We start from the raw sequence: 8,448 nt of genomic DNA, 5'->3' as shown, positions 1-8,448 counted from the left end.
CGCTCCTCAATGGCGCAGGCCCGCGGCGCTCAGCCGGCCCCGACGCGACCAATCGAGCGGCCGACGCGCCGGTGCCTGGCCAGCCGAGCGCCGAGTTATCGAGGAGGTGCCCCCTGGCGCCGGCGGCGGCTCCTGCAGGGCTGCGGGCCCCTTCAGGGTTTGCGAACACTGGGGTCTATTTTATAGGTGGGGAAACTGAGTCCCAGGGGAGGGCAGGGCCACAAATGACTTTGGTTCAGACAGCATGGGAATACCCAGGATTCTTCCCACCTACAACCACCCTGCCTTCCATCCACGCGAAAGGTGCAATCGGCCGTCCGTCTGGCCCACTCACCCGCAGTCCGTTCCCAACTTCGCAGCCACAGGGGCCTGTGAATTCAGACCCTGCTCTTCCCTGCTTAAAATGGCGTCCCAACCGTACTTCAATTAAAACCCACCTCCTTACAGAGCTGCCACCAAGGTCCCACTAGATCTGGTCCCTTCCCATTTCAGCCACTTTTTCCCTGGCTGCCCTTGCCCCGGCATCCTTCAGTTTCTGCCCTTGGAACTGTACATTTGCCGTTCTCTCTACCTAGGACCCTTCTCCCCAGACCAATAGAAATACAATGCCAGCCACATAGGCAATTTACATTTACTAGTTGGTACATATTTTAAAAACGAAAAAGAAGAAAATGAACTTCATTTTAATATATTTAATCCAATATGTTCAAAATATGATCATCCCAACATGTAGCCAAAAGAAAAAATCACTAATAGAATATGTTAACTTTTTTATAATAAGTTTTTGAAATTCGGGTATATTTTATATTTACTGCACATCTCAGTACAAACTGGCCACAATTCCAGTGCTCAAAAGCCTCGTGTGGCCAATCCAGAGCTACAGAATAGCTCTGGATATTAATATAGCTGACTCCCTCTGGCTTCAGATGTTGCACTCAGAAAAGACGTTTGCCTATCTCCAGTTCCATTATGAGCTGGGCAGGGTGACTCACGCCTGTAATCCCAACACTTCAGGAGGCTGAGGCGGGCAGATCACTTGAGGTCAGGAGTCTGAGACTAGCCTGGCCTATATAGTGAAACCCCATCACTACTAAAACTACAAAAATTAGCCAGGCGTGGTGGTGCACACCTGTAGTCCCAGCTACTGGGGAAGCTGAGACAGGAGAATTCCTTGAACCTGGGAGGCCGAGGTTGCAGTGAGCCAAGATCGCCCGTCTGCTCTCCAGACAGAGCGAGACTCCCTCTCAAAAACAAAAATGAAAATAAAGTTCCATTCTCCATTACCCTGTTGTATTTTCTTCATGGAACCTAATACTCCCTGAGATTATCTTAGTTGTTTATACGTATGTTGTTCGTTCCCCAGTACCTTGAAAACAGAGATTGTATCCCTTTCACAGTGTTTCTTCAACACCTAAACATTACCTAGCACAGAAAAGACTCAGTAAGTGTATATGAATGAACAACTGAACACTTCCTCCTTGCATTATCACAAGAAGGGCAAGAGGGAGACCTCAGGCTCATATAAAGTCAGAAGATGCAGGAAGCAGGATGGCAAGCTTACAATCATGTATTTACCATAATAATTGCCACCCCTCATGATGCTAATCTAATGAGGGTGTATGTGGACTGACTCACTCCTGAGCTGGACCAGGGTTTCTGTATGGTGGGATCAACCTCTCAGAATCTGGATGCTGGGTCTCCTCTGGGGCTGAGGTTAGGGAGTAAAACCTGGAACTCCACAGGCAGAAGGGGGAAGGAAGGCCGTCCTTCAGAGGTGAAGGACGTTGAAGTCCAGATCACCTAGCACAGACACCTGGCTGTACCTGGGAAGCTTGTTAGAAATGCACATGGCCCAGGCCAGGCACAGTGGCTCACGCCTGTAATCTCAGCACTTTGGGAGGCAGATTTGGGTGGATAAGCTGACGTCAGGAGTTCAAGACCAGCCTGACCAACATGGAGAAACCCTGTCTCTACTAAAAGTACAAAATTAGCTGGACATGGTGGTGGGTGCCTGTAATCCCAGCTACTCGGGAGGCTAAGGCAGGAGAATTGCTTGAACCTAGGAGGTGGAGGTTACTGTGAGCTGAGACTGCGCTATTTCACTCCCACCTGGGCAATAGAGCAAGACTCTCTCTCAAAATAAATAAATAAATAAGCATATGGCCAGTCGCCGTGGCTTACGCCTATAACCCCAGCACTTTGGGAGGCCAAGGCAGGCAGATCACCTGAGGTCAGGAGTTCAAGACCAGCCTGGCCAACATGGCGAAACCCCATCTCTACTAAAAATACAAAACTTAGCCAGGCATGGTGGCAGGCGCCTGTAATCCCAGCTACTCAGGAGGCTAAGGCAGGAGAATTGCTTGAACCCGGGAGGCAGAGGTTGCAGTGAGCCAAGATCTCACCATTGCACTCCAGCCTGGGCAACAGAGAGACTCCATCTCAAAAAAAAAAAAAATCCAAAAATAAATAAATAAATAACCTGCACAGGGCCCTGCACCGTGGCTCACACCTGTAATCCTAGCACTTAGGGAGGCCAAGGAGGTGGTGGGGATTGCTTGAGGCCAGGAATTCAAGACCAGCCTGTGCAACATAAGGAGACCCCAATCTCTACAAAAACTTAAAAATGAAAAAATTAGTTGGGCATGGTGATGCCTGCCTGTACTCCCAACTACTGGGAGCAGGAAGCAGGAGGATTGCTTGAGCCCATGAGTTCAAGGTTACGGTGAGCAATGATCATGCCTGTGCACTCCAACCTGGGCAACAGAGACCCTGTCTCAAAAAATAAAAAACACAAATTCCTGGGCACCGTTCATTCGACCAGTATGACTGAAAATCTTGGTGCCCTCAGTTTCCCATAAATGTTTAAATATACATTTACCATACAGCAATCCCACTGCTAGATATTACCCAAGAGATATTAAAATGTATGCCCATACCAAGACTTATACATGAATGCTCATAGCAGCTTTATTCATAAAAGCCAAAAAAAAAAATCAACATGTCCATCAATAGGAGAGTGGATAAACAAATTGCAATATACTCACACAATGGAGCACTACTCAGCAATAAAAAGGAACAAACTACTGACGCAAGGACGATCTGGAGGAACCTCAAAAGTATTAGCTATGTGGCAAAAGACCACAAAGACCACATACCATAATAATTTCATTTCTATGAAATTCCAGAAAAGACAAAACTATCAGAGGGACTATAGGCTACAGTACCTGTGCACTACCACACCCGGCTAATTTTTGTTTTTTTGAGACAGAGTCTTACTCTGTTGCCCAGGCTGAAGTGTAGTGCCACCATCTTGGCTCACTGCAGCCTCTGCCTCCCAGGTTCAAGCAATTCTCATGCCTCAGCCTCCCGAGGAGCTGGGATTCCTGACATGCACCACCACGCCCAGCTAATTTTTGTATTTTTAGTAGAGACAGAGTTTTGCCATATTGTCCAGGCTGGTCTCGAATCCCTGAGCTCAAGCATTCCTCCGACCTTGGCCTCCCGAAGTGCTGGGATTACAGGCATGAGACATTGCTTTGACAAATAATTGTATATATTTATGGGGTACAGTGCACTGTTTGGATATCTATTTACAATGTGGAATGATTAAATCAAGCTAATGAACAAATCCATCAGCTAACATATTTTTTTGTGGATGCAAACACTTAAAACCTACTCTTTTAGCAATTCTGAAATATGCAATGTATTATTTCTTATAGTCACCATCCTGAGCAATAGATCACTATAGCTTCTTTCTCTTGTCTAACTGAAACTTTATACTCTTTGTTTTGTTTCTTTTTTTTTTTTTTTTCTTTTTTTGAGACAGTCTCTGTCACCCAGTTGCCCAGGCTGGAGTGCAGTGGCGCGATCTCAGCTCACTGCAACCTCTGCCTCCCGGGTTCAAGCGATTCTCCTGCCTCAGCCTCCCAAGTAGTTGAGATTACAGATATGTACCACCACGCCCGGCTAATTTTTGTATTTTTAGTAGAGATGGTGTTTCATCATGTTGGCCAGGCTGGTCTCAAACTCCTAGCCTCAAGTAATCCACCCGCCTCAGCCTCCCAAAGTGCTGGGATTACAGGTGTGAGCCACTGCGCCTGGCCGAAGCTTTATACTCTTTGGTAGACAGCCCCAAGTTCCTAGCCCAAGAGTTTCTGGGACTCCCAGAATCTCCAGAGAGAGAAGAGTGTCTTTTCATAGGTTCCTGAGATGACTGGTGGCTGAAAGCCCCTCGATAGCTTCAGAATGCGGCTGGTTGCCAGAGGAAGCAACCGTGTTATTAGAGAGAGGGTGGGCCTATCTCACGCAAAAACACACACACTCTTCGACTGCCTCCGGCCTCCGGGGAGGATTGGAGATTAAGTTCAGTCACCAATGGCCAATGATTTAGTCAATCATGCCCACGTAAAAATCCTAAAGGTGGCCGGGCACGGTGGCTCATGCCTGTAATCCCAGCACTTTGGGAGGCACAGGCGGGCTGATCACAAGGTCAGGAGATCGAGACCATCCTGGCTTACACAGCAAAACCCTGTCTCTAATAAAAACACAAAAAAATTCGCCAGGCGTGGCGGCATGGTGTTAGTTACTCGGGAGGCTGAGGCAGGAGAGTGGCGTGAACCTGGGAGGCGGAGCTTGCAGTGAGCTGAGATCGGGCCACTGCACTCCAGCCTGGGCAACAGAGAAAGACTCCATCTCAAAAAAAAAAAAAAAAAAAAAAAACCTAAAGGTTCAGAGTGTTTCCAGGGAGTGCTGGGAGAGTGGTTCAGCCTGCGAGGGCATGGAAGTTCCGAACGCCACTGCATCTCCAATACCTTAGCCTATGCATTTTTCCATTAGTTGCATCCTTTATAATAAACTGTAAATGAAAGTAAAGTGGCCAGGCGTGGTGGCTCATGCCTGTAGTCCCAGCATTTTGGGAGGCCAATCACGAGGTCAGGAGTTCGAGACCAGCTTGACCAACATGGTGAAACCCTGTCTCTACTAAAAATACAAAAATTAGCCGGACGCGATGGCACACACCTATAATCCCAGCTACTCAGGAGGCTGAGGCAGGAGAATTGCTTGAACCCAGGAGGCAGAGGTTGCAGTAAGCTAAGATTGCGCCATTGCACTCCAGCCTGCAACGGAGCAAGACTCCATCTAAAAAAAAAAAAAAAAGAGGCCGAACACGGTGGCTCATGCCTGTGATCCCAGCACTTTGGGAGGCGGAGGCGGATGGATCACGAGGTCAGGAGATCAAGACCATCCTGGCTAACACAGTGTAAAACCCCATTGTGTGTTCTATTTACTGAGATAGAAGAAAACTGCCTTAGGAGAAAACCTCCTTAGGAGAAAACCCCTTAGGGCTGAAGGTGGGACTTGCTAGCAGCAATACTGCTCTTTATGCTCTGAAAAGAGATATTTGCATATGCATATCAAGGCACAGCACTTTTCCTTCAACTTATTCATGTCACAGAGATCTTTATTCGTAGGTCTTTCTACTGACCTTCTCCCTATTACTCCTGTTGTCCTGCCGCTTCCCCTTTTCCGAGATGGTAAAGATAACGATCAATAAATACTGAGGGAACTCAGAGACCGGTGCCGGCGTGGGTCCTCTGTATGCTGAGCGCTGGTCCCCTGGGCCCACTTTTCTTTCTCTATACTTTGTCTCTGTGTCTCATTTCTTTTCTCAAGTCTCTTGTTCCACCTAATGAGAAACGCCCATAGGTGTGGAGGGGCAGGCCACCCCTTCATAGAGGGCATGTCAGAGGTCTTCATGGCAGTCCCTCCCATCACAGGCCTCAAGGCCTAGGAGAAAAAAATGGTTTTGTGGGCCAGGCCCAGGGCCTTGCTGTTTTGTGCAGTCTTGAGACTTGGTCCCTGTGTCCCAGCCGTGGCTAAAAGGGGCCAACATACACCTCAGGTCATTGCTTCAGAGGGTGCAAGCCCTAAGCCTTGACAGCTTACACATGGTGTTACGTCTGCAGGTGCACGGAAGTCAGGAATTGAGGTTTGGGAACCTCTCTGCCTAGATTTCAGAGGATATATGGAAACACTAGGAAGAGTTGTGCTGCAGGGTGAAGCCCTCATGGAGAACTTCTGCTAGGGCAGTACAGAAGGGAAATGTGGGATGGGAGCCTCCACACAGAGTCCCCACTGGGGCATTGGCTAGTGGAGCTGTGAGAAGAGGGCCACCATCCCCCAGACCCCAGAATGGTAGGACAGCTTGCACTGTGCACGTGCAAAAGCTGCAGACACTCAATAACAGCCAATGAAAGTAGCCAGGAGGGGGACTGTATCCTGCAAAGCCAGAGGAGGGGGAGCTGCCCAAGACTATGGGAACCCACCTCTTGACCTGGATGTGAGACATGGAATCAAAGGAGATCATTTTGGAGCTCTAAGATTTGACTGCCCCACTGGATTTCAGACTTGCGTGGGGCCTGTACTCCATTCATTTTGGCCAATTTCTCCCATTCGGAACAAGTGTATTCACCCAATGCCCTGTTGTATCTGGGAAGTAACTAACTTGCTTTTGATTTTACAGGCTCGTAGGTGGAAGTGACTTGCCTTGTCTCAGATGAGACTTTGGACTGTGGACTTTTGAGTTAATGCTGAAAGGAGTTAAGACTTTGGAGGACTGTTGAAAAGGCATGATTGGTTTTGAAATATGAGGACATGAGATTTTGGAGGGGCCAGGGGAAGAATGATATGGTTTGGCAGTGTCCCCACCCAAATCTCATCTTGAATTATAGCTCCCATAATCCCCACATGTTGTGGGAGGCACCTGGTGGGAGGTAATTAAATCATGGAGGTGGGTTTTTTCCCATACTGTTCTCATGATAGTGAATAAGTCTCATGAGATCTGGTGGTTTTATAAAGTGCAGTTCCCCTGCACACACTCTCTAGCCTGCTACCATGTAAGACATGCCTTTGCTCCTCCTTTGCCTTTTGCCATGATTGTGAGGCCTCCTCAGCCATAGGGAACTGTGAGTCTATTGAACTTCTTTTTCCTTATAAATTACCCAGTCTCAGGTATTTCTTCATAGCAGTGTGAAAATGGACTAATACAGACACCTTGCTTTCTTTTTTAGTTGTATACATACCAGAGGAAGGTATGCAGGAGATGGGGGTCATTCCTTAATTACCACCCACTTAGATGCATGTTGGCCCAGAAGGGGTAAGTTTTCTGGGACAGGCAGATTTGCAGAACCCAGTTCCACACTCTCCCCACATCAGGTTCCTCCCCACCTGGCTTCCTATATCAGTTTCTGGAATCATCTGGATCACAGGGGATGTAGACAGGTAGCCGAAACTCCTGCAGAAATGTTTCTGTTGGCACACACAATGCTCTAAGGTCATTTGAATTACTGAAAACATAGTAATTCATTGTAACTGGAGATTACACATGAAAATCTATATTTAGGACATCTCTAGAAAAATTGAAGATTTGGCCACTATGGAAACTGCTGAGGGTCCCATGTGTAATGGTTGCAAACAGCATCCTTTGTTGCATGGACAGCCTGATTTTTGCTCTAAGGGACTATGGAGACAGCCCTTTCCAATGTCTTCGACCTTAGCACTGTCCCCAGCGTAGGCTTCAGACAGGCGTGCAAGGTGCCTTTGGAAATCCCCAGGGCACCAAGGCCAGGGTTCGCATTGGCCAAGTCATCATGTTCATCCACACCAAGCTGCAGAAAAAGGAGCATGTGATTGGGGCCCTACGTAGGGGCCACGTTCAAGTTCCCTGGCCACCAGAAGATCCACATCTCAAAGAAGTGGGGCTTTACCAAGTTCAATGCGGATGAATTTGAAGATGTGGTGGCTGAGAAACAGCTCATCCCAGATGACTGTGGGGTCAAGTCCATCCCCAGTCATGGCCCCCTGGAGAAGTGGCAAGCCTTGTACTCATGAGGGCTTTCACTGTGCTGCCCCCGATAAATTATGCCCACCATTAAATATCCTACTTCCTGTCCACCCAAAAAAAAACAAAACAAAACCAAAAACTGAATGCCTCTTTGCCTACATTCATCCAATCATTGACTGTCAAGTGAACACCTACTATGTGCCTGGCACTGCTCTTTTACGGTGAGAGGGCTGGACCGGGTCTCACTCTGTTGCCCAGACTGGAGTGCAGTGGCACAATCATGGCTCCCTGCAGCCTCAATCTTCTGAGCTCAAGTGATCCTCCTACCTCAGCCTCCCAAGTAGCTAAGACCGCAGATGTGCACAATCAACTAATTTTTTTTTTTTTTTTTTTTTTTGAGACTCACTCTGTCACCCAGGCTGGAGTGCAGTGGTGCAATCTCGGCTCACTGCAACCTCTGCCTCCAGGTTCAAGCGATTCTCCTGCCTCAGCCTCCAGAGTAGCTGGGACTACAGGCACGCATCACCATGCCTGGCTAATTTTTATATTTTTAGTAGAGACGGGGTTTCGCCATGTTGGCCAGGCTGGTTGTGAACTCCTGGCTT

General features: G+C 47.9%; 1 pseudogene; it reads left to right on the top strand.

Moving 5' to 3' along the window:
• Positions 1-9: 9 nt before the first annotated feature.
• LOC108539329 (60S ribosomal protein L10-like) lies at positions 10-7,890 on the top strand (annotated as a pseudogene).
• Positions 7,891-8,448: the final 558 nt, after the last annotated feature.

Source organism: Rhinopithecus bieti, unplaced genomic scaffold (assembly GCF_001698545.2).
Source record: "Rhinopithecus bieti isolate Rb0 unplaced genomic scaffold, ASM169854v2 scaffold_16234, whole genome shotgun sequence".
Classification (NCBI taxonomy): domain Eukaryota; kingdom Metazoa; phylum Chordata; class Mammalia; order Primates; family Cercopithecidae; genus Rhinopithecus; species Rhinopithecus bieti.
The sequence above is the reverse complement of the archived record's forward strand: the minus strand, read 5'-3'. Positions and strand labels throughout refer to the sequence as shown.